At 41.8% G+C, this 27,663-nt stretch overlaps 1 long non-coding RNA gene across 1 annotated transcript in view; it reads right to left on the bottom strand.

Annotated features, from left to right (window-relative positions):
* Nucleotides 1-17,991, bottom strand: part of LOC102157759 — a 45,849-nt gene extending 27,858 nt beyond the window's left edge. Inside the window, exon 1 of the long non-coding RNA XR_002341166.1 lies at nt 17,492-17,991. This is a non-coding gene — a long non-coding RNA (uncharacterized LOC102157759). The remainder of the gene's footprint in view (nt 1-17,491) is intronic.
* Nucleotides 17,992-27,663: the final 9,672 nt, after the last annotated feature.

Below are 27,663 nucleotides of genomic sequence, written 5' to 3'. Positions count from 1 at the left end.
TTGGCTTTTGCACATACAAAATACATCTAAGAATGGTGCTGTGAGGATTAAATAAAAACACAGTAGACTCTGGAGTTTCTGTCATGGTGCAGTGGTTAACGAATCCAACTAGGAACCATGAGGTTGCCAGTTCGATCCCTGGCCTTACTCAGTGGGTTAAGGATCCGGCATTGCTGTAAGCTGTGGCTCCCGATTAGACCCATAGCATGGGAAACTCCATATGCCATGGGAGTGGCCCTAGAAAAGACAAAAAAAAAAAAAAAAAAAAAACCACAGTAGACTCAATCTGTAAAGTGGGAGAAAATATTTGTAAAACATATATCTGAAAAAGGGTTAAGATACAGAATACATAAATAATTGGTACAATACATTTTTTGTTGTTTTTTTTTTTGCCTTTTCTATGGCCACTCCCATGGCATATGGAGGTTCCCAGGCTAGGGGTCTAATCAGAGCTGTAGCTGCCAGCCTATGCCAGAGCCACAGCAATGCTGAATCTGAGCCACATGTGCAACCTACACCACAGCTCATGGCAATGCTTGATCCTTAACCCACTGGGCAAGGCCAGAGATCAAACCCACAACCTCATGGTTCCTAGTTGGGTTCCTTAACAACTGAACCATGGTGGGAACTCCTAAACAATAAAATATAAGCAGGCAAAGGACTTGAATAAACATTTATCCAAATAAGATATACATATGGCCACTAAACACATGAAAAACACTCAACATCACTAATCATTAGAGAAATGAAAATCCAACTCACAGTAAATACCACCTCACATTCATTAGGATGGCTGCTACCAAAAATAATAATAACATACAGTAATTGGAACCCTCATGCATTATGGTAGTAATGGAAAATGGTGCAGCCACTATGGAAACAGCATTTTAATTCAAATAATTAAAGACAGAAAATTTACCATAAAATCTAGAAATCCCACTTCTGGGTACACAGCCAAAAAATCTGAAAGAATGCAAGCATGTTCTCAAAGAAATATCTATACACCCATGTTCATAACAGCATTATTTATAATAACCAAAAGGTAGAAGCAACCCAAGTGCCCATCATGGATGAATGGATAATCAAAATGTAGCATAAACATGCAAAGGAATATTATCAGTCCTAAAAAGAAAGGAAACTCTAACACAAGCTAGCTATAACATGAATAAACTTTGATAGCATTGTGCTAAGTGAAATAAGCCTCTCACAAAGGCAAATACTGCATGATTCTACTTATATGAGGCACTATAGTCATCAAAGTCATAGACAGAGAGCAGAAGAGTGGTTTCCAGGGCTGGGGTAAGGAGAGAAGTTGGGAATTTTTGTTAATGAGTATAGAGTTTCAGTTTTGCAAGATGAGATTTAAATATTGGTTGCACAAAAAGTGTGAAGGTACAACATTACTGAACTGTACATTTAAAAATGCTTATGGAATTCCCTGGTGGCTCACTGGCTTTAGGAACTGGTACTGTCAACTGCTACGGCTCAGGTTTGATCCCTGGCCTGGGAACTTTGCTGTGCCACAGGAATGGCCGAAAAAGTGCTTAAGACTGTAAATTTTAGATATAGTTTACCACAAGTAAAATTACAAAGGAAAACTTTTAATTTAGAGGGGAGTATAGAACTTCTCTAGTGGCTTAGCAGGTTAAGGATCAAGCATCATCACTGCTGAGGCACAGGTTTTATCCCTGGTCCAGGAATATCCATATACTATGAGAGCAGCCCCCAAAATAAATAAAAATAATATCAATAGTTCTTGCTGTGGCACAATGGGATCACCAACATCTTGGGAGCACCAGGACACAGGTTTGATCCCCAGCCCAGCACAGTGAGTAAAGGATTCAGATTTGCTGCAAGTGAAACCTAGATGGCAGCTGCAGATTGGATCTGATCCCTGGCCCAGGAACTCCATGGGCCATGGGGTAGCCAAAAAATAAAAAAAAATAATAATAACAATAATTTAAAAATGAAAAAGGGAATACAGTAATGTCGGGACAATACTTGGTACATAATAAGCCATTTTCAACATTAAAAATTAAACAGATGGAGAACAGATCCGTGGTTACCAGGGTTAAGGATGGATGTGACTTTAAGGACTCAGCACAAAGGAATTTCTTGAGATGATGAAAATTTCTTTAACATGATATTGGTAGTGTTTTCATGGAATAAATTTTATTTCTTAGAACTATATTCTAAAAAATAAGAGTATATAATGTCAAAGCTGGGAAATCAAAATTAATTTCAGTATTGTACCTCTGTTAATTTAATGGTATTGATAATTGCACTTTGCCATTAGGAAACCACTATTTTTGCAAGATTTATGTGATCATAAAATCTTTTCAAAGTGACAAGTTTAAAGCAACAATGGCTGGGACAGGTGGCACTCCATCCTAGGCCCTCTCTTTAGGCTAAAAAAGAAAGGAGTCAGATAAAAGCAAGATGTTGGTGGACGTGAGGAAAAAATCATAGGTAGATAAATAAACTTATTATTAGTTTAACACATGTGTGAGAGTTTCTCAACAAATTTGCCTCACATACTCTTAATATAGCACCACAGAACCATGCAAATTGCCAGATTTGCAAATTTCAATCTCACAGCATGTATTCAAAAATGTAATAAACACATCTATTACACTTTTATTGGATTTTTTTAACTTGAGAGGGAAGTAAAATACTTAATAAATGCCATAGTGTCTCATTTTGTACTCCAGATGCATGGGAAAATTGTATTATGCTGTGCCATTGGACTACTACGGTGAAGATACATCATTCTCTTGGGTCAGAGAACACAAAGAAAGAGAGGAGTCTGCCAGAAAACAAATAGGGGCATCCAGTGAGATCAAAGGAAAACCAGGAGGGAGCTATCTGGGAGGAAGTGAAAAGGGGGTATCGAGAAACAGAGCGACAAGCTATACAAAATGCCACTGGACACATCACAAAGGATAAAGACTTGAGGATATGAGGATACAAGCCTTGGCTATAGAGACATAGCCCAGAACAAAAATCAATAAACAGGAGAGCACATAAGAAAGTAATCCTTTCCACCATCTGCATCAGCCAGTTCCAAAGGAGTCTGAAGGAAAGTAAACAGGAAGGGAAGATCTGCCCAACATCCAAAGAGGTCTCCCTTCATCTTGCAAACGCAGAAGAGAGAACCTAATAGGCCCTGCCTAGAGAACATATTAAGTACCTGAGTAAAGAGTGCAGAAAAAGTAAAGTAAATAAAATATAAAATTTGTTGATGAACAAGATTTTTCAGCTTGCTAGAATAAAGGAGAAAAAACCTCCAGTATGAAAAACTAACACTCCAACACTTTGTGTAAATGGAATTGTTCTACATCAAGCACTAATTTCTTACAGACTTCTTATCATAAAATTGAATATCTATCCCTATTAACAAAATGACACAGGCCATTTAGTTTCTCCTGCTCTATCAATTTCTCCATAGTCAACCACTACATCATGAGCTTCTGAAAGCCCTTCTTTCCTATATAGTTTAACTCCTTACTACCCAATGTGTAAGTCCAGGGAGCAGCAGGTCAGGATCACCCATGAGTTTGTGAGAAATGTGAATCTCAACCCCAACCCAAATAACATCCTCAAGTGATTCATGTGCACTTTAAGGTTTGAAAAGCACTGGTTGAAATGATACTCAGTAGCCTAAAGGGGAGGTTTTCTTATAGCAATGCTCTACTTTTCCTTTTTGCTGTGACCTCTGCCACCAGTTAGTGACCTTTCTAAAGCCTGAAAAGGAGACTCAATTGAAAATCAAAGAGCCTCAGGGTTCCTGCTGTGGTGCAGCACAAACAAATCTGACTAGCATCCATGAGGATGTGGGCTCATTCTGTGGACTTGTTCAGTGGGTTGGGGATTTGTCATTGCCATGAGCTGTGGTGTATGTTGCAGACACAGCTTGAATCCCATGTTGCTGTGGCTGTGGTGTAGGCCGGCAGCTGTAGCTCTAATTCAACCCCAGGCCTAGAAATTCCAAATACTGTGAGGGCAGCCATAAAAAGCAAAAAATAATAAAATAAAATAAAATAAAATAATAAAATCACCTCAAGAATTAGAATGTACCCTTTACTAAGCTGGTCTTCTCATTCTGTAGATTATATGACTCACACATAAAATCAGAAACTTGCTTCTGCATACTCTCTACCTGGTCTCTAGAACCTTGTTTTTCCAGGTGGTCCTTGCCTGCAATTTGACTTTTTGGTTCCAAAAAAACCTGAAAAAGCACTGATCAGTAGGGATTTTTTATTTTTTTGCATTTAATTTTTAAAAGCAAGGGGCAGTGCTAATTTTAATTATAGGTCCAACAAATGGCTCTTCCTCACAGGACCATAGCTACCTTATTTCAGACCAACTTACTTACCAGGGTAAAACATAATTAACACAGAGCAGAACTGCATAAATTCTATTACATCAAAATTTGGCATACTGGTTCCCCCATGACCCAGGTATTATCATGTGCATAATGATTTATCAAATAAGGACTTATATCTTTAAAAATTAATGAATAACAGGAAAACCAACAACACTGGCTGATGCTCAGTAAGTAGTATATTTCCCAGTGCTTCTCTCCAATTTCAAAGGCAGAAGCAAAGAAAGGTGCACTTTCTATTCCCAAGCGATTAAAACCCTCAAACACTCATCCATGCTAAATTTGTACACCATTAATTTCCTTTTCTAAAAGTTAGTATATTTTTAAATGACAGCTTAGGCTGCAGGACAAAAGATTTCAAAGGGGAGTTTCTTTCCACTTCAGCTTCAAAGAGGGATTTGAAAGCAAGTCTGAACAACTTAAAGTGGCTGGATATCCCTGTTTATCTGAAAAACAAAACCAAAAACACTTAATCCTTTGTCTCAAATAAAACACACCTACAAAAGATTTCTCTTTGCTCTCAGCAGTCATGTTCCTAATAAGCTTGTATATAGTCACTTGGTTTTGTTTGTTTTGTTTAGGGCCACACCTGAGGAATATTGAAGTTCCCAGGCTAGGGGTCAAATCAGAGCTGCAGCTGCCAGCCTATGCCACAGCCACACCAATCCAAGCCATGCCAGTGACCTACATCACAGCTCATGGCAAGGCCAAATCCTTAACCCACTGAGCAGGGCCAGGGATCAAACCCACACTGCTGAGGCACAACAGGAACTCCCCCAAGTGCTATCACATTAGTAGCTTGGGTCACTGCTGTGAAGCAGGGTCAATCCCTGGCCCAGGAACTTCTGCATGCTGCAGGCACAGACAAAAAATAAACTAAAATAAAAAATTAAATAAAAGTAAGGAAACAACTGCATGTGCAATAGCATCCAAAGGGGAAAAAAGACTTGGGAATAAATGTAACAAAAGAAGTGTAAAACATATACTCTAAAAACTCCAAAACATGGAGTTCCCGTCGTGGCGCAGTGGTTAACGAATCCGACTAGGAACCATGAGGTTGCGGGTTCGGTCCCTGCCCTTGCTCAGTGGGTTAACAATCCAGCGTTGCCGTGAGCTGTGGTGTAGGTTGCAGACACGGCTCGGATCCCACGTTGCTGTGGCTCTGGCGTAGGCCGGTGGCTACGGCTCCGATTCAACCCCTAGCCTGGGAACCTCCATATGCCGCGGGAGCGGCCCAAGAAATAGCAACAACAACAACAAAAGACAAAAGACAAAAAAAAAAAAAAAAACTCCAAAACATATTCGAAGGAAATCAAAGATCTAAATAGGCAAGAATATACAATGGAGAAAAGACAGTCTCTTCAGTAAGTGATATTGAGAATACTAGACAGCTACATGTAAAAAAATGAATTGAGAACATTCTCTAACATCATACACAGAAATAAAGTCAAGGAGTTCCCGTCGTGGCGTAGTGGTTAACGAATCCGACTAGGAACCATGAGGTTGCGGGTTCGGTCCCTGCCTTTGCTCAGTGGGTTAAGGGTCCAGCATTGCCATGAGCTGTGGTATAGGTCGCAGACGCGGCTCAGATCCCTCGTTGCTGTGGCTCTGGTGTAGGCCGGTGGCTATAGCTCTGATTTGACCCCTAGCCTGGGAACCGCCATATGCCGAGGGAGCGGCCTAAGAAATAACAAAAAATGGGCACACACACAAAAAAGAAATAAAGTCAAAATAGATTAAAGACCTAAATATAAAACCAGATACTATAAACCTCATGGAAAACATAGGGCAAACACTCGCCAACATAAACCACAGAAATATCTTCTCAAATCCACCTCCTAGAGTAATGACAATAAAAACAAAGCTAAACAAAAGGGGTGCAATTAAACTTAAAAGTTTCTGCACAGCAAAGGAACCCTAAACAAAATGAAAACCCAGTCCACAGTATAGGAGAAAATATTGCCAATGTATGGACTGACAAGGGAACATCCACCAAAATTTATAAACATCTCCTGCAGCTCAATACCAAAAAAAACAAACAATGCCATCAAAAAATAGGCAGAAGATCTAAGCAGACAATTCTCCAAAGAAGACATAGGGATGGCCAAAAAACACATGAAAAGATGTTCAGCATCACTCATTGTTAGAGAAATGCAAATCAAAACCAATATGAGGTACCACCTTACATCTGCCAGAATGGCCATCATCCAAAAGTCTGCAAACAATATGTGCTGGAGAGGGTGTGGAGAAAAGGGAACCCAATTACACTGTTGCTGGGAATGTACATTGGTGCACCACTGTGGAAAACAGTATGGAGAGTCCTCAAAAAATTAAAAATAGAATTACCATTTGATCCAGCAATCCCACTCCTCAGCAAATATCCAGAGAAAACCATGACTCGAAAAGATACATGTGCTTCAACGTTCACTGCAATTCCATCTACCTTTGATCAGGTTACTTAATCACCAAACCTTCATTTGCCTTCATTTCCTCATGTGCAAAGGAGGTTATAATCTCTCTGATGTATAAGTGCTCTGTGAGTTACAACATAAGTATATAGTACTAACTACCATCTGGCATCCTATAGTTAAGGATACTGAGGGCTGGGTGGGGCCAAGCATGGACCTGATCTTACCCTAGGGAAAGATTTTTGAGCATCTGCAATGCACAGGCAACAAAGAGGGTCTCAATGTGTCTCCAAGGGAGGGGCCAGGGCTGTGGAAGCCAGCAACTGCAGCACATGTCTCCACAACCACTACCCACTGAGGTGACATGAAGCTCAAGAGCCACACTGAAAGGAACAGGCCAGCCTCCAAGGAAGCCATGTATTTTGTGTTAAAGCTCCCAAAAAGTTAATAAGAAGAGTAGCCCTCTGAGGACCCGTCCTTACATGATTGTCTCAGCAATCAAGAGAAGGTTGGAGACATGCCTGAAAGAGAAATAATTCAAATAACTCAGTGTACACCAAACTCAGAAACAACTTTTGTTGTTGTTGTTGTTGTTGTTGTTGTTGTTGTTGTTGCTATTTCTTGGGCCACTCCCACGGCATATGGAGGTTCCCAGGCTAGGGGCTGAATCGGAGCTGTAGCCCCCGGCCTAGGCCAGAGCCACAGCAACGCGGGATCCGAGCCGCGTCTGCAACCTACACCACAGCTCACGGCAACGCCAGATCGTTAACCCACTGAGCAAGGGCAGGGACCGAACCCGCAACCTCATGGTTCCTAGTCGGATTCGTTAACCACTGCGCCACGACAGGAACTCCAGAAACAACTCTGAAGCTAATTACAGAATCACAGAATCACAGAAAACTGAAAGGGTCATTTATCCAAGCTTCCACCTGATGTTACATCTCCTTTACAACCCACTCTCCTCTCAGTGGTTACCTGGTTTCTCCTCCAGCTCAAGCAGCTGGGGGCGCACAGTGCCTCCTGAGTCAGGCCATGCTGACCAGCAAGAATATATGACCTGGTCCTAATTCTTCTTGTTGTTGAGCCAGAACTGGCCTTTCTGTAGCTTCCACCCTTAATACTAGTTAAAGAAAAAAAAAATCCTGAGGACCTGAGAGAAGAAATCTGTGCTCTTCTACCTGACAGCTCCTCCCAAACAGTTAGGGGCCAAGCCCTCACCCACTGCTTATTCCTTTTTTCACCACACTAACAGTAAAGGATCCAGGTTTCTTCTTCCTTATTAACTGCATTAGATGAAAAGAACAAGGAATTTATCCACTTCATAGTGAGCCCCTGGAACTGAGAAACAGGAAAGGAGCCAAGTGCTCAGCTGCACTTTCCTGAGGTCAGTCCCCAATCCCAGCACGTGCATAACAGTGCCCCTGACCACACAGAGATCGCTGCACATGGAACAAAAGTCTCAGCTCAGGCTGGGGAATGGCGTGCCTGCTGCCTTCACTCACCTGAGGCCAGCCTCAGGGTAGTCTCTCCCCTGTGGAGTGGTGGCTGGAAGTCAAGGACCCCACCACCCAGAGTCTTAATGGGCACCCAGCTTTCTGAGGTCTGATGGGCCCAACTGCCCACTCCAGGGTCTCTGAATGTCCTGCTTAAAGTGCCAATACCTCACCACATGATCCCAGGGACTCACAAGGATTCCAGGTGCTTGAATTGCTGCAGCTGCTGCAAGTTGGGCTGCAGCCATTTCTGCTCCCTGGCATCACTGCAGCTCCTGCTCCTGGGCCTCCTGAAGCTGCTGCATGCCCAGGGACCATAGGTTGTATCTCCTGGGCCACTACCACCTCTTTGCCAAGGCAGCCTGCAGCAGAAACTCCAGCACTTCCTCCGAGTCATGCATTCCTGGCTCCACAGTGTCCCCTCTTGCCAACACCCAGCTGTTGGCCAGTCAGCCAGGTGTCCCCTAAGAAGCTGCCTGCACTCCCCTGCCCACCCCTGCCCCACAGACCCATGGGTCAGCAAGGTGATCTGAGCTCTGCAGGCCCTGGCATCAGATCCCCAGCTGCTGCAGGCTTCTGGAGTACACCTCCTGGCAGTGGCGGGGAGCGCTGGAAGTGAAGAACCTACCTAACCTAACCTAACCTAACCTAACCTAACCTAGAAACTGGCAAGAAACTGAAGTAAGAAAAATGTTGAACCAATAATTATGTATTAAAATTTCATATTGTACAATACAGAGAATGTAGCCAGTATTTTGTAATAACTAATGGAATGTAACCTTTAAAATTGAATAAAATTTTAAAAAATTGTACAAGGAATAAAGCAAATACTCAAATATTTACGTATGTTAATGCTTTAAAAACATTTCAATTATGCTCAGTTCTGTGAAGACATATGGGGTTACCTCTTCTAGTGGTTAGCCAGGAAGTCTTCCCAGGTGAGGAAGCAAATCAGCAGAGGCTGAAAGGGTGAATAGGACCTGGTGGAGCAAAGACAAGAGGAAAGTATTCCAGGAGGCAGGGCAATCCAGGGAAAGGCACTCTAAGTGCAAGAGAGACAGAAGGCCAATGCGGAGCTGGAACCTGGGAAGCAAGGAGCAGAACCATGTGATGAAGCTGGAGAGGCAAACCAGATGAGTTTGTTACCCCTGTGAAGGACCTGGATCTCAATGCCAAGTGTGGTAGGAAGGTAATGAAGAAAATATAGTAGGTAAAAGTTATTATTGGACTTGAGTTTTAAAGATTTCTCTCCACACCGTATGGCACCACACTCTGTAATGCCATGCATGGCCTACACATTTCAATGTAGAGATCTTCCTCTATGACTGATATTTATTCATTCCATAAATATTTATTTGTACTGATGACTGCTACCTTCATGGCTTTCAAACTGTGGGTCAAGAGTCATTAAAGGATTGTGAAATCAACTTAGGGAATTGCCAGCAATATTTTAAACAATGAAACTAAACAGAAAAGAATAGAAAACATAAATACCATAGCGAACCACACATACATATGTTAAGGTGTTTATTCTTTCCAAACTTATTTTGTTCCATGGTTAAGGCAAAAAAAAAAAAAAAAGTTTTGAGATCTGTATTTTAAGTATTAAATGGTCTAATATGCTTAGCCTAGTGCCTGGCACATATTATAGCTATTGAGAGATTGGATCAATGAATAAATGGCCTTTTTTTACCTCAATGAATTTTATTATGTTTACAGTTATACAACTATCATCACAACCAAATTTTATAGCATTTCCATCTCAAACCTTCAGTGCATCCCCCCACCCACCAACCTGTCTCAATGAACATTGGAGTACATGTGCCTTTTTGAGTCATGGTTTTCTCTGGATAGATGTCCAGGAGTGCGATTGCTGGATGAAATGATAATTCTATTTTTAGTCTTCTGAAGAATCTCTATACTGTCTTATACAATGGTTGCACTGATTTACATTCTGACCAATAGTTTAATAGGGTTCCCTTTTCCCACACCCTCTCCAGCATTTACTCTTTGTAGACTTTTTGATGATGGCCATTTCATGGTAGCACGGTTTTCAATAGCCAAGACATGGAAACAACCTAAATACCCATCAACAGAGGAATAGATAAAGAAGATGTGGTACATACACACAATGGAATATTACTCAGCCATAAAAAGGAATGAGATAATGGCATTTGCAGCAACATGGATGGACCTAGAAATTATTATGCTAAGTGCAGTCAGCAAGACACAAATGACATATGCTATCACTTATATGTGGAATCCAAGAAAATGACACAATGAACTAATTTGCAGTACAGATACTGACTCACAGACTTTGAAAACCTTATCATTACCAAAGGAGACAGGTTTGCAGGGGAGGGATGGACTGGGGGGTTTGGGATGGAAACACTGTAAAACTGGGTTGTGATGGTCATTGCACAACTATAAATATAATAAAATTCATTGAGTTAAAAAAAGAAATATTTAGGTAGATTTTTAAAAGTAAAAAAAAAAAAAAAAAAAACCAAGATGGCCATGTACCCAAAGCAATACACAGATTCGATGCAATCCCTAGAGGAACCATTAAGGAGTAGAGAAAATTTTGGAAGTTGATGGATAATTCACTATCTTGATTGTACAAATGGTTTCAGGGTTGTGTACACATGAAAACTTAGCTAGCTGCAGACTTAAAATATGTGCAGTTTATGGTATGTTACTTATACCTTACTAAAGGTGCTTACATTGTGACATGTACTTCTTAAGTTTGAAAAACAGTACAGGACTAAAAACTCACTGAAGAACCTGAAGCATAAGAAAACTAAAATTACTTCTGGGGATAACTGACAACCATGCTTCTATTCTAGTATGATAGTTTATCTGAACAAAACATTACTATGAGAAATGCAAACTCACAAAAATAAAAAATAGAAATGACATTTTTGTCCCCCTGGTAATCACGCCATTTCCTCATGCTCATACAGTTGCTTTATATCATAACTTTTTAGTGTTCTACTCAATTTGATATTTTTAAAGAGAGCAATAACCTTGCTGTATTTTCCTTGAACTTTTAGATTGCTCTTTTATGTACAAGACGCCCAATCTCTGTATGGGTCTATAGAAAGTTAAACTCTATCTATAAATTTCAGCAAATACTGTAATTTGCTTTAGGAATTTGCAGCAGCACTGAAACTGTCTAGAAAACACACCCTTTCAGAAGATGAACCCTGGATGGTTTCCTTAAATATGTGAATTCAGTGATCAAAATTTTCTATGACGCTGCCACCGCCTGTAACTGATGCAGAGGTTACGCCCACACTGCTGCCGAAGCCACCCAGGTAACCCTGGGCCAACGCACTGCAGAGGTGCCCCACAGATTCCACCCACAGAAATCTCCCCCAGTGCAGACAGCGTGCTTCCCATGCTCCATCCGTGTACAGGCGGGTGCTCCCTGGACTCCACCGCCTCCACCCCCAATCTCATTCTCTCCACCTCTTCCCCCACCAGCTCTCTCTCTTCTCCCACTTTTCTTCCTCCCCATCCCCTTTCCTCCCCTCTCCTTTTCCCTCCCCACCTTCTTCATCTTGATTCCCCACCCCCCATCCCCTTGACTCTTCCCTCCCTGCCCTCGCTCTCTCCCTTGCCCTCTGCACAACCCCACCAAGACAGAGGCGGGCACTGGTGTTGTTGCCCTGCTGTCTTGACAGGGGGGAGTCAGGACCCCAGAAAGTAGCTTGATGAGCGTCCAAAGTAGCAGTGGAAGTTTGGAGGGGCCTCCATCTTGGTCCCTGCTCTCCATGTCACCAATCCCGGGCTTGGCTGTGGCAGGGCCAGGTCCCTGCTGAATCACATGCCTCCATTCCAGAGGCCCAAGGAAAGTAAGCGCCATTGCAACCACGCCCACTCATGGGCCTCCTCTCCTGCTCCTGGCCCGCATGCCTTCAGTTCTCCTCTCCCTGACCCCTGGGGTGGGGGATGGGGGCAAGGTGTAGTGGGGCACCAAGCTTGGGGACACAGTGCTCTGGCTCTGGGGGGGTGGTTCAGGGGCAGCAGAGGAAATGGATGCAGGGGGGCGTGCACTGGAGGGGACAGATTGAAGCCAAGCACAGGGACTAGCTTGGGTTCCTTGGGAGCCAGTCCTGCTGGGGTGGGAGGACTACCCAAGGATGGGAGCCCCTTTCTGCTCCATTTGCTGGTACACTCAGTACTCTTCACCTCCTGGCCTCCGGTCTCTGGTGGGTTTCCCTCTGGGTCAAGAAAATAGTTTAAAGTGATGCAACCAACAGTGGCTTAATCTCCAAAATATACAAACAACAACCCAATGAAAAAATGGGCAGAAGACGTGAACAGACTTTACTCCATAGAAGATATACAGATGGCCAACAGGCACATGAAAAAATGTTCAACATCACTAATGATTAGAGAAATGAAAAAAACTACACTGAGGTACCACTTCATGCTGGTCTGAATGGCCATCCTTAGTAAGTCTGCTTTGCCTGGGGGTGGTGAGGATTACAAGACATATTGATATAATGTATATATAATGGTAAGGAGAAAATATCTAGTGTCCCACCCCAATACATTGGTTGTGTGGATTGCCAACTGCACTGCAGCAACTCAGTCCTAACTTCTTCCATCAACAAGAGATAATGTTTAATTAGGGAGAGTCCCAGTAATGTTACTTTCCTAGGTCTCATGCAAAAGCAGGTGGTTAGGACAGATGTTCTGGTGGAGCCAGCAAGGTGGGGGTTTGGTGGTGGTACAGACCCAAATTTAATTCCCCCCATTTGACACCACACTTCTGCATGAGCCACACACTAAATAGTTCATATTTCAACTGAGAGTAAAAGAATCATTTTAAGTATAGGCTAATTGTATTCTAGTTTTTCCTTCCTTTTTTCTTTTCTTTTCTTTCTTTTTCTTTTTTTTTTTTTTTTTTGGTTGATACCTGTGCAGGTATTGAACCTGTGCCACAGCAGTGACCCAAGCCATAGTAGTGACAATGCCAGATCCTTAACCCACTGCACAAGAAAACTCCTTTTCTTCCTTTTTAAAGTGATAAAAATCAATAGTGGAAAGTCATGCCCGCTTTCTCTTTTTCCTTAGATGTTTTTCCTACCTAAAACTCTGCACCTATTTTAATTATGATAATATTCTTCTGTTTTCCCAAGGAAAGGCATTCCATGTGGTCTTGGCACCAGGAATTCACTTTTTGCTCACTGTCCTTTCAAGTGGCTGATACAGAATCAACAGCAGCATTTCTGAATTTGATATAATCTATATAATCTATACCCTGTGGTGATCTCTCTTGACAGAAGAGCTGACCAGCGTGAACAAACTCTAGTGTATTGAGGCATTTGCACAACACAACATATGTACCCACAGCCTACTGTCTAAAATGCAAGGAATCACCAGGTACCATCACTATTCTTTCACCATCTTGGAAAGATGATAAATGACTCCTTTCCTTGCTTTAAATTGAGAATATGACTAGCTCTTCAAACTACTGATAATAGGGAGCTCTTATGCTTAAGAGTAAATTGAGACAAGTACTAGATTAGTAACAGGTATAAGTGCAAAGTGGTTGTCAGGTATTAGTTTCTTAGGGTTGCCACAGCAAAATACCACAGACTAGGTGTCTTAAACAACAGAAATTCATTCTTGCAGTTTTGAAGATAGGAAGTATAAGATCAAGGTGTCTGCAGATTAGATTTCTCCACAGACCTCTCTCCTTGACATATAGACAGATGGCCAGCAGATAGATGTCAGCCTTCTCAGTGCATCCTCACATGCCTTAAACCCTGAAACAGGGGCCCTGATGTCTCTTCCTCTTTCTTCCTTTCTTTCTTCCTTCCTTCTTATTTTTTTTAGGGCCGCAATCAAGGCATATGGAAGTTCCCAGGCTAGGGGTAGAATCAGGCTGCAGCTGGTCAGCCTACATACACCACAACCACATCAATACCACATCCAAGCCACATCTGTCACCTACACCACGGCTCAGGGAAACACCAGATCTTTAACCCCCTGAGCAAGGCCAGGGATCAAACCAGTGTCCTCATGGATACTAGTAGGCCTTGTTACCACTGAGCCACCACAGTAACTCTTTTTTTTTTTTCTTTTTAAGGCGACATCTGTTGCATATGGAATTTTCCAGGCTAGGGGTTGAATCAGATCTGCAGCTGCTGGCCTACATCACAACCACAGCAATGAGGGACCCAAACCACATCTGTGACCTCCAGCATAGCTCACAGCAACACCAGATCCTTAACCCACTGAGCAAGGCCAGGGATCAAACCTGCATTCTCATGGATACTAGATGGGTTCTTAACCCACTGAACCACAATGGGAACTCCAGAATTTGCTTCTTTTTAAAGGCTGAATAGTATTCTGTTGAGCATATATATCACATTTTCTTTATTCTAAAATTCATTTGTTAATAGACACTTAGGTTGTTTCTGTATCTTGACTGCTGTGAGTAATCCCACAGGGAACATGGGCATGCAGAGATCTCACAGAGGTATTTCAGTAATTTAACTTCAAAAGGAGAAAAGAATGATATGCAAGCATTTAAAAATAACAAACAATTAAAAATCCAATATCTCAGGTCATATTCATTTCAGTGGACAGTAGAGACAACACAGAAGCAGCCCCTCCTTCAACTGCCCTTTGCTATGCTGACACTCCTGAGAGCAATACCAGAGGAGGGGAGACAGGTGATGGAGGGTTAGGGTACCAGTTTCACCCACTTCCCACAGACACAGGTATTCAAAAGAGAAATTAAGTCATAAAAATGCAAAATTCTGATTATTAGCACAAATCTATGTTTGAGAAATGATGATCATACCTTCTTAAAAACTTGAATGAATAATTACAAAATGTAGTGCAAATAATGAGCTGGCTAACTTTTTGAGGATCAGTGACAAGTTCATGGAACATCAAAAGTACTGTGGGGGAGTTCCCATTGTGGCTCAGTATAAAGAACCTGACTAGTATCCATGAGGATGTGGGTTCAATCCTTGGCCTTGCTCAGTGGGTTAAGGATCTGGCATTACTTCAAGCTGTGGTGTAGGTCACAGATTCAGCCTGCATCCCACATTGCTGTGGTTGTGACATAGGCTGGCAGCTGTGGCTCTGATTCAGCCTCTAGCCTGGAAACTTCCATATGTTACAGTGCACCTCTAAAAAGCAAAAAAAAAAAAAAAAAAGTACTCATTGAGGTACATCATAAAATCCAACATGATACAAACATATATTCAAGGAATAGGATATAATCAATGTCATTTTGAAAAAAAAGTGTTAGCTCATTTTTAGATATTTATACAATATTTTGTTAAATATGGTCTTATTTAATGTGTTCCAGGTTAACACTATCCAATAGAACTTTCTGCAATATATATATCTGCTGTCCAATAGGGCTCCAATAGCCGTAGGTTAGTACTGAGCACTTGGAATGTGGTAAGTGCCACTAAGAAATTCAATTTTTAACTTTGTTTCATTTAAATGAATGTAAATTCAAATAACTCCATGTGGCCAGGGGCTATCCTACTAGAAATTCAGCTCTAAAGAATACCTGCCTTCTCATTTGCTTCAAAAGGGATTTTGTCTTCCTTTTCCAACCCTGCCCAAGGTCATCTAAGAGGCAGGCAGGCATATTTTCTCCCTACATTGTGCTTCCATAGGACATCCTGCATTTCTTTATTTTAGAACTTACCCACAGAACAGAAATTATACAAGTGTGGGCTTCCCCTGGTATTTTGTAATCTGTATAAAGACAGGACAGTGTTTTATGTAGTCATCTTAGTCATCTCAGCAACCAGCAGAGGACCTGATAATTTGCAGGCTCTCATTATATTTTTTGAAACAAATGAACAGAAAGAAGCTATAAGCAGCTGATTAAACAGGGAAGTTCAAAAGGAAGATTCAATATTTGTGTACAACTGTCTTTGTTTGCCATTTATTTTCTTATTCCCACTCATAAAAAACATTTTTTTCCTTCTCAAAATCCTAGCAATGTTGTACAGATAGTGTTTCTGCTAAAGTAATTTCAAATAAGCTGTATGGTGCCCTTGTGATTTATAGCTACAACCCTCTGCACACTCACCCTCAAACAGAGATGGTGGGTCAAGAACCATTAGAACACAGTGTTTCACTGTGTTGAAAACCTGAAAACAACACAAGATGCAGCACACGTACCATCACCAACATCGAAATCCTTGAAAGCCATTTTGAACCGAATCATCAAGAAGGATTTCACCCTTCCATCTGAGCATCATGGTGTATTTTGTCATGTCAACTGTACACCCCACAATGTCACCTGCTTGCCAAGAATTTCCAAGTGTTCACTGCCCTGATGGCAACACTGGGCCTAGGGACAGAAGAGTCACTGTCACAGGGAAAGATAGGAAAACAGCACCTGCCCACCACCACTGGCATGAGTCACAGGAGCCCTTCTGTTACCCTAGAAGGAGGTGGGAATATAGTCAGTACATCATCTATCACCCTGCTCTAAGAGCAAGGAGGAGCTGCCCAGGGATTCTGAATGCCTAATATCAGCATGGTGTATCACTGAATCCTGAGAAAACCCAAATGCTGCTTCAGCATTTTGAGTCTATTTTTTTTACAAAAATCTAACCCTACCCACTTTCAATGAACAGAAAAACTATGTCTTTAGAAATTTATCTTTTCACTAAAATGAACGCTTCTTAGGATATGGGTTGTTTGTTTCTACTCCCCCCAATACAGAGAATTATGGGCAGAGACTCAAGCTGGGAATTTATCATTGAAAATGACATTCTAATTTTCATCTACTTCAGAAGAAAATCCCACTCCTTAAAACCAATGGCATTCACACTTGAGCAAAATAGAACTCTAGGAGCATTTTGGTATGTACACACCAAAAAAGTTCAAATCAAACCTAAAAATATTCTTAAGATATATCCTGAAAGAGTAAGGGCTAAACTGAATATGTATATCAACACTGTTTTATACGCATAGGTAAAATCTCACAAATACATCTGATATATGTGATGGGCGAGGATGACTCATCTTTTTGATATGATAGATACTCAATATTTTATATATTAAATTTTGCTGTATTACTGTACCTTCAAAAGGAACAGAGGGGGAGGTCTGGCAGTGTGGGAGCTCACAGCATGTGGTTGCTTGTGCAGAGCATCCACAACTACAGGGCCCCACAAACCATAGTGTCCCCAGCAAAGTGCACTCACCTCAAAGCCATCAGAAGCAAAGGCACATTCACCTGAGCCAAGTTCCTGATTGGGTTGACAACCTGGCCTGCTCCAGCCAACTCTCATTTCTCCAGCCATGACATCCTTGGATGCAAAATACCACCTTCCTGCCATCAGGGTGTAAATTTTCTTAGCACAGAAGATCTGGAACCTTTCCCCTGTGCTGCTGCACACCTCAGCTGTGAATGTAAAGGGATTCTGGTGATTGTTGGATGAGATAGTAACACATAATTAACATGTAACATCAGTCATTAAGGGTTTAGGGGTAATTATGATACCTTATATTCTTACATAGGTTCATATTTTAAAAGTGTTTTTGAATATGTGATCAGCCTTGGTTGGGTGGAACCAGTGGAAATCATTCAGGCAGCTTCCTTTGTAGGTGCTGGTTTTTAAGCTTCACCAACACTGTAAGGGCAGATGATGTAAGTTTTTTTTGTCCTGTAGAAAAAAGCCTACTAGCCACTTGTTGGTTTGATAATGGGAGATCCACTTGAGGGCATGAGTGGGCAGAAGCCTATATAAGAGGTTGAAACTGTTCTGCATAAGAAACAGACACCTGTGGGTGGGAGGGAAAAGGGAACAAGCAGCCAGGAAGTGAGGGAAAGAGAGAAGGCAGAGAGAGAGAGTGCATGGGAGAGAGAGAGAGACAGACATACAGACAGAGAGCAAGAGAGTGGGAGGGAGAGCACCGTACATTAGTAGAGAAAGGTAACCACTGATAAGTTTCCCAGACAGGATGTTGAAGGGCATGTTTTCCACTACACCACACCTTGACTGTGCTAGACATGCACATGTTGCATCAGAGAGATCTGAGGAAATAATGAAAGGATCAGTGTGGTGTAAAGGGGAAAATATCTTAGGAAATGAGATGTACGTGGGCTGGAGTGTGCCAGGAGTGCAATACCACTAAGCCCACTGTTCTTTCCACTCTGCCTCCAGTAGCTGGCACAGCTGGTGGGTGCCAGTTAAATAGTAGTTCTCATTTGTCCTCAAGAGTTAGGAAAGACCTTATAAATGATAAAACTTCAATAAAAGCTTAACTACTGATATGACCAAATAAATAAAAACAACTGAGACAAGCTCTAAAGATTGCCAGTAAACACACAATTAGATAATCTCTTTCTCTCTCTCTCTTTTTTTTTCACAGCCACACTAGCATATGGAAGTGCCTGGGCTAGGGGTCAAATCAGAGCTGCAGGTGTTGGCCTGTGCCACAGCCATGACAACGTTGGTTCTGAGACATATCTTTGATGTTTGATACACCCTAAAGCAATGCTGCATTCTTAACCCACTGATTGTGGCCAGAGATTGAACCAGCATCCTTGTGGATTCTTTCAGCTTCTTAACCCACTGAGCAAAAGCCACAATGGGAATTGCCCATATCTCTTTTTTAAAATAAGCAAATTCTATTGAGCCAGAAAAAAAAAAAAAAAAACAGTGAACACATTTCCATATGTTGATCATGTTTATTTGCACATATAAATACAGTATATTTGATTTTACATAGTAGACACACTAGCAATGCTCATTAATCATATGGTATCTTTTTACTATACAATATATTTTCATCATTAAAGTGGCTGAACACTCTTTCCTTGTAGGTCTCTTTAGCCATTTAATGAACCGATCTCTTACTGGGAGATGTTTACATTGGTTTTATTTTCTCATTTGCTTATATTTGTATATAATGCTATAATCCTAATGTGTGTGTACCTGTGCAGAGTTTGAAAATTATTTCCTTAGTTTAGATACCTAGGAGATTAACTATTGGCTCAAAAGGTACATGTTTAATTTTTTTAATGCATATTTGCAAACTGACCTCCAGAAAAATTGTTCCAATCAACCATCCTACCTATCCTGCATGGCCCTGCCACTTCCCCACAAAAAGAATTTTGTCAGTTTTCCTTGAATGGTCTTTAATTTCTACATTTGCTTGAGTTAAGAACATTAAGAAGGCTAGGTTTAGAGTTAGGCAGACTCTGGTTTGAAATAGCTCTGCCACTAACTAGCTATGAGTCAGATCATCTTAACAATTTAAGATTAGATTGGAGTAAAAAAAAAAAGATAAAAAGGGAGTTCCTGTTGTGGTGCAGCAGAAAGGAATCCAACTAGGAACCCGAGGTAGTATGTTTGATCCCTGGACATACTCAGTGGGCTAAGGATCCAGTGTTGCCATGAACTGTGGTGTAGGTTGTAGATGTGGCTCAGAATAAGTAAATTGATGAATAAATTTTAAAATGAGACATTTATACTACCGTATGGAGCAGATAGCACAATGTTTTCTGAAGAGAAAGTTTGCTTTTGTTACATTCAAGTTGGCAGTGGAAAGGGGTTTGGATGAGAGAAGCATCTTGTTGGTGAAGGGAAAAATTTTCTAGGCATTGGGGATCTGGCATGGTACCATGACCTCAGGGTTCCTAGTTGGATTCATTAACCACTGAGCCATGACGGGAACTCCCAAAGAATTTTTTTACTTGCCTCATGATATTCTATCACAAAGATAATTAAGAAGTGATGCTATGTCATCCCTGGTTGCTGTTGCTAAGATTTTTTTTTAATAATTTTTTTTATTTTCCCACTGTACAGCAAGGGGGTCAGGTTATCCTTACATGTATACATTGCAATTACAGTTTTTCCCCCACCCTTTCTTCTGTGGCAACATGAGTATCTAGACAAAGTTCTCAATGCTATTCAGCAGGATCTCCTTGTAAATATATTCTAAGTTGTGTCTGATAAGCCCAAGCTCCCGATCCCTCCCACTCCCTCCCCTCCCATCAGGCAGCCACAAGTCTACTCTCCAAGTCCATGATTTTCTTTTCTGAGGAGATGTTCATTTGTGCTGGATATTAGATTCCAGTTATAAGTGATATCATATGGTATTTGTCTTTGTCTTTCTGGCTCATTTCACTCAGGATGAGATTCTCTAGTTCCATCCATGTTGCTGCAAATGGCATGATGTCATTCTTTTTTATGGCTGAGTAGTATTCCATTGTGTATATATACCACCTCTTCTGAATCCAATCATCTGTCGATGGACATTTGGGTTGTTTCCATGTCCTGGCTATTGTGAATAGTGCTGCAATGAACATGCGGGTGCACGTGTCTCTTTTAAGTAGAGTTTTGTCCAGATAGATGCCCAAGAGTGGGATTGTGGGGTCATATGGAAGTTCAATGTGTAGATTTCTAAGGTATCTCCAAACTGTTCTCCATAGTGGCTGCACCAGTTTACACTCCCACCAGCAGTGCAGGAGGGTTCCCTTTTCTCCACAGCCCCTCCAGCACTTGTTATTTGTGGATTTATTAATGATGGCCATTCTGACTGGTGTGAGGTGATATCTCATGGTAGTTTTGATTTGCATTTCTCTTATAATCAGCGATGTTGAGCATTTTTTAATGTGTTTGTTGGCCATCTGCTAAGATTATTTTTTGAAGACACCTGATAATAAACTCAATGTAACTGAGTAACCTTACATAAGATATCAAAGGCATGTGTCATCCACCACCAACAGCTTGCATGGGAAATATGTTATCAACAACATTCCCAGTAACTAAAATTGATCTAAGTTTCATCTTTTCCAGACTCTGCCTCCAATTTCCAAGTTCCTAGCATGAGTGTGCTCCATTATTTCCATTTTTCCTGCCCGAGTGAGACATAGTATAGTGCAGTGAGGAGGACAGAGTCTAAAGCCAAACTACCTGGGATTGAATCCCAGACCTGCCTCTCTTCATCTCTATGGCTGATCTGTAGAAGAGGGATGATAGTGAAACCATCACAATGTGTTCTAAGGATTGAAGAAGTTAATGAATGTGGAGTACCTCCCACAGCCCCTGGCACTTTCTACAGCTGTTTCTTAGCATGTCATTATTATAGAACTGAAATGTTGAATTTCTTTGACCACTTGCTTTAAAGCAAGTAGTAAGTTCTGTTTTACCACACTCACCCTTTTATATAAGACAATGAGAACTTCAGGCAAACTAGTTAAAAAATAACTGAATAGACAGGAGTACAACTTCTTTCCTAAAAACAACAAAATTTACAACCAAATCTGAGCCATCTTCAACTAAATGGACCAAAAACTTTCTTTTTCTTTTCTTTTTCTTTTTTTTTCTTTTTTTTTTTTTTTTTGTCTTTTTGCCATTTCTTGGGCTGCTCCCATGGCAAATGGAGGTTCCCAGATAGGGGCTGAATCGGAGCTGTAGACATCAGTCTATACCAGAGCCACAACAACACAGGATCACATCTGCAACCTACGCCACAGCTCATGGCAATGCCAGATCCTTAACCCACTGAGCAAGGCCAGGAATCAAACCCACAACCTCATGGTTCCTAGTTGGATTTGTTAACCACTGAGCCATGATGGGAACTCCTGGACCAGAAACTTTTTTTTGTCTTTTTGCCATTTCTTGGGCTGCTCCAATGGCATACGGAGGATCCCAGGCTAGGGATCTAATCGGAGCTGTAGCTGCCAGCCTAAACCACAGCCACAGCAGCACAGGATCCGAGCAGAGTCTGCAACCTACACCACAGCTCATGCCAATGCCGGATCATTAACCCAATGAGCATGGGCATGGATCAAACCCGCCACCTCATGGTTCCTAGTTGGATTTGTTAACCACTGAGCCATGATGGGAACTCCTGGACCAGAAACTTTTGAAACAATATCTATCTTAATCCAGAAGACAAAGAGGAGGCAACATGAAGAGGTAGGAGGGGTGATTATGTGATATAAGCAACCACACACCTCCTGGGTGGGAATCCCCACAGACTGAAAAGTAACAGTATCACAGAGACCCACCTACAAGAGTGAGAGTTCTGAGCTTCACATCAAACCTCAATGTGTGGGAGTCTGGAACTGGGAGAAAGAGCCCCTGGAGCATCTGGCATTGAAGGCCAGTGGGGCTTATGCACAGGAGCTCCACAGGACTGGGGGAAGTGAACACCCCAATCTTAAATGGCACACACAGACTTTCACGTGCACTATGTCCCAAGGCAAAGCAAAGTCTCCATAGGAGTCTGGTCAAACCTGACTGTACTTCTTGGAGGACCTCCTGGGATATCAGGGGTGAATGTGGCTTATTGTGAAGGAAGGACACTGGAAGCAAAGCTCTTATGAATATTCAGCAGTGTGCCTTTCTCTGGAGGTGGCCATTTTGGGAAAATATGGCCCCACCCATCAGCACTGACAAGCCCCAGGCCAAACAACAGTCCAGGTGGGATCACAACCCTGCCATCAGTAAACAATCTGCCTAAAGACCCCCAGGCACACAGCGACCTCTAATCCCATCCAGAGACAAAGCCCACCCACCACAGGGATAGGAATCAGCTCCACCTACCAGTGGGCAGGCATCCACCTACAGCAAGCCCATGTACCAACTTCAGCCACGAGGGGGCAGACACCAGAAATAAGAGAGGCTATAACTCTACTATCTGTAGACAGAGAAGTGGAAATCATGGATGTGCAACAGAAAAGAGAAAAAAGATTGAAAAGAAATGAAGGGAGTCTCAGAGAACTCTGGGACAACATTAAACTCACCAACATCCATCTTATAGGGGTGCCAGAAGTAGAAGAGTGAGAGAAAGGGACAGAAAAAATATTCAAAGAGAGGAGTTCCCATCATGGCACAGTGGTTCACGAATCTGACTAGGAACCATGAGTTTGTGGGTTTGATCCCTGGCCTTGCTCAATGGGTTAATGATCCGGCATTGCTGTGAGCTGTGGCAAAGGTTGCAGATGTGTCTCGGATCCTGTGTTGCTGTGGCTCTGGTGTAGACTGGTGGCTACAGTCTGATTAGATCCCTATCCTGGGAACTCCATATGCCATGGGAGGGGCCCTAGAAAAAGGTAAAAAGACAAAAAAAATTCAAAGAGGTAATAGCTGAAAATTCACCTAACATGGGAAAGGAACCACTCACTCAAATCCTGGAAGCACAAGTAGCATAAAAATAAACCCAAGGAGGAATACTCCAAGACACATAATAATCACACTGACTAAAATTAAAGACAAAGAGAAAATATTGAAAGCAGCTAGGGAAAAGAAGCAAATAACATACAAGGGAACTCTAAGGTTATCAGCAGATTTTTCAGCAGAAACTCTGCAGGCCAGAAGGAAGTAGAAGAATATACTTAACAAGATGAAAGGCAAAAAACACCTCCAACAATGATTACATTACCCAGCAAGGTGCTCATTCAGATTTGAAGGAGAAATCAAGAGCTTTACAGATAAGCAAAAGCTAAGCGAATTCAGCAACATTAAATCATCTTTATGACAAATACTAAAGGAGCTTCTCTAGGCAGAAAAGAAAAGACAGCAACAGGAAATGAAAATACCACAAATGACAAGGCTCACCAGTAAAAGTATACATACAGTAAGATATGAAGTCATCCAAGAATAATTATGCCACCCAAATCAGAAATCCTGAGAAGAGGAGGGTACAAATGCAGGATGATGGAGATGATCTTGCAGTTGAGAGACCAACAATTTAAAACAATCTCATATATATATATCTATATATATATCTATATATATATATATATATATATAGAGAGAGAGAGAGAGAGAGAGAGACTCATATCAAAATTTCACAGTAACTGCAAACAAAAACCTACAATGACACATAAACAGATAAGAAAAATCAACTCCAATACAACACTAAAGACAGTCATCAAACCAGAAGAGTAGATAAAAAGAGAAGGGAAGAAAAAAGAGCAATAAAAAAATTCCAAACTTATTAATAAAATGGCAATAAAAACATACATATCAATAATTACCTTAAATGGTAATGGACTAAATGCCCCAACCAAAAGACATAGGCTGGCTGAATGGATACAAAAACAAGACCCATATATATGCTGTCTTCAAGAGACCCACTTCACTTCTAGGGACACATACAAATTGAAAGTGAGAGGATGGAAGAAAATATTCCACGTGAACAGGAATCAAAAGAAAGCTGGAGTAGCAATACTCATGTCAGACAAAATAGACTTTAAAATGAAGAATATTTTAAGGGACAAGGTAGGTCACTACATAATGATCAAAGGATCAATCCAAGATGAAGATATAACAATTTTAAATATCTACACACTAAACATAGGTTCACCACAATACATAAGGCAACTGCTAACAAACTTAAAAGGACAAATGGACAATAACTCAATCATAGTGGGGGATGTTAACACCCTACTTATAGCAATGGACAGATCATCCAGACAGAAAATCAACAAGGAAACACAGGCCCTGAATGAAGTATTAGACCAGATGGACTTAACAGATATTTATAGGACACTCCATCCAAAATCAACAGAATACACATTCTTCTCAAGTGCACATGGAACATTCTCTAAGATTGGCACATCCTGGGCTATACATCAAACATGCCACTTAGCCTCCCTGAACCTCAGTTTCCTCCTGTTTAAAATGGAGACATGCTTACTTAACCTGAAAGTATTAAGTATGATAATATGAATGTGCTGGGCATGTAACTGGACAATTTTGGTCCTAGGATTCTACAGGGGAGGAGCCCCTGAATCTTGTCATTAGGGGTAAAAAGGATACCTGGCAGAACTGGGCTTGCTTACCTGGCTGGGTCAGTTAGAAGGTGGCTGATTTGCTGTGTAGCCTTGGGCAAGTTCCTGCCCCTCCCTGGGCCTCAATTTTCCTCTCTGCACAGTGTGGATGTGGCTGGACTCCATAGGTTTTCTATTTCCTGCTGTTTCTACCTCTTGGGACTTAGAGGATTTCCAGCTGAGCCTCTGTGGGGGTGGTGGGGGTTGGTCAGGAAACACTCTTTCTGGGAGCTATGGTGCTGGAGGAATCCTGAAGTGCTGGAGAGTTTCTTTGCATTTTAGACTCTTTCCTCCCTCCACAAAGAGTGCTTGTTCCAGAAAGTGCAGCCTGGAAGTGTGGGGGAAGGGCTGCAGTCATCAGGGCCTGGGCTGGGCTCAGAGCTAAGAATACTGTGGCAAAGGCCCTTAGAATATTTTTTTGCTGATCTTGGGACATTTAAAGGAGCCATTGCCTTTTTTCCTTCAGGGAGCTGTGGGGAAGCTGTGCTGGGAGTCCAGCAGACTCAGGCAGCCACTTCCCATCACTCCCTCACTGGCCATGCTCACCTCTTCTGGTTACTAGGGATGCTGAGATGAAACCTCTGCCCATGCCAAATCTCCAATGACATGCAGTGACAACCCAGGGTGAAGACACAGAAAAGGCCTCAGACCCAGTCTGAGCTGTAGGAGCAGTCCCATGAAGTGGCAAAGGGTCTCCAGGCCCAGCCCCCTCCCTGGGCCTCAGCTTCCCTGTGTATAAATGGAGGGTACTGGCCCTTTCTACTCTGACCTTCAAGGATTCTGAGTTTATCTACCAGATGAGCCTCAGTTTACACTTCCCCCTCAGGGCAGTCACTGAGTCATGACTCAGCAGCCTCCAAAATTTCTGCTAGGCCTCAGAGAGCTGAGACCAAAGAGATCACAAGGAAGGAGATCTCTGTAGGATTTTGACATAAGGACCTGCTGGGAACCAAGGCAAACCTCTTCTTCGATCCCCCAGCCTGACAGACCTTTAGCTGACTGGCCAGTTACCACCTGAGGGCCCGGCTAAGGGGTGAGGCATGGGACCTGGTACTTTCCTTGTGTGTCTCAGACTTATCCTTAAAAGCAATACACAGATGAGGCAAGAGAAGTACATGAAAACCACGAAAGCTAGCCAAAGAGATACACTGCCCTGAAATGGAAAGATTTTGTCAATGATCAGCCCTGTCCTAAGTAAGGACACTGGATGCCTCTGAGGGAAGTGAGCTCCCTGTTCTTGGGGGGGTGCTGGGGCAACTTCTGCCTGGGTCTACAGACAGGAATCCATGACCTCTGAGAGGCCTTATAGCCCAACACTGTTGTTCTAAGCTTCTTTGACTCTGAGACTTAACATTCTAAGATTCCTTAGATGAATTCAGAGATCCCATAGGGATATCATATTTGGTGATGATCAACTTAAGATCTAAGTAATCTCTGATTTGTTTAGGGCTGTACTTGAGGCATATGGAAGTTCCAGGCTAGGGGTCTAATTGGATCTACAGCTCCTGGCCTATGCCACAGCCACAGCAATGCAAGATCCGAGCCAAATCTGGGACCTGCACCACAAGGCTGGACCCTTAACCCACTAAGCAAGGCCAGGGATCAAACCTGCATCCTCATGGATGCTAGTAGAGTTTGTTACCACTGAGCCATGATGGGAACTCTAATCTCTGATGCTTAGACCCTGATTCGAAGTGTCCAAAGTTCTTGAGATCGAAGATTTTCCATAGTTTCCGTAATCAGACTTTGAACATCAGCAGCCTTTGCCACCAAGGGTAGGTGAAGAAAGGGCTAGAAAGAAAGGGCCAGGGCTCCTCTCGTCTCTGATGCCAGGGACCCAGATGATTCATCTGCTGGGTTTCATTTGCTCCCTAAGATCCAGAGATGCATCTGGAAGAAAGAAGATCCTCAGAACAGTTTGCTATTTAAATAAATGAGTGAAGTGCCAATAATAATAATAATAATAATAATAATAATAATAATAAAATACCCAGCAACCCTGCTCCTGGCATATAGCTGGAGAAAACCATAATTCAAAAAGATACATTCACCTCAATGTTCACTGTACCACAATTTACAACAGCCAAGGCATGGAATCTACCTAAACACCCACTGTCAGAGGAACAGATAAAGAAGAGTGGTACATAAATACAATGTAGTACTAAACATCCATAAAAAAGAATGAAATAATACCATTTGCAGCAACTTGCATGGACCTAGAGATTATCATACTAAGTGAAGTAAGTCACTTCATTCTCTTCAAATGAATATAATACTGTGTAAAGTATTAATTGTACTGCATATGTTTCTTAAATGTACTCATGTCTAGAATAGTATAGGATGCACTTTCTTTGATAAGCAGATTAATCTTTGTCCTTTTCCAAGAACCTTCATCATAATTAAACTACTATCCACACATGCAACAGTTGTAGACTACTTTGTCCTTTCTTTCTTGACACCTTGTTGTTTATATCAATAATATATGTGATGTACTTACTTAGAAAGGGAACTCCTAAATATAACTTTACACACATGCAAAAATGTGGTCTGCTTATGATACACTTTCATGGTAACACAAGAAAC

Source organism: Sus scrofa, unplaced genomic scaffold (genome assembly GCF_000003025.6).
Source record: "Sus scrofa isolate TJ Tabasco breed Duroc unplaced genomic scaffold, Sscrofa11.1 Contig2187, whole genome shotgun sequence".
Taxonomy (NCBI): Eukaryota; Metazoa; Chordata; class Mammalia; order Artiodactyla; family Suidae; genus Sus; species Sus scrofa.
The sequence above is the reverse complement of the archived record's forward strand: the minus strand, read 5'-3'. Positions and strand labels throughout refer to the sequence as shown.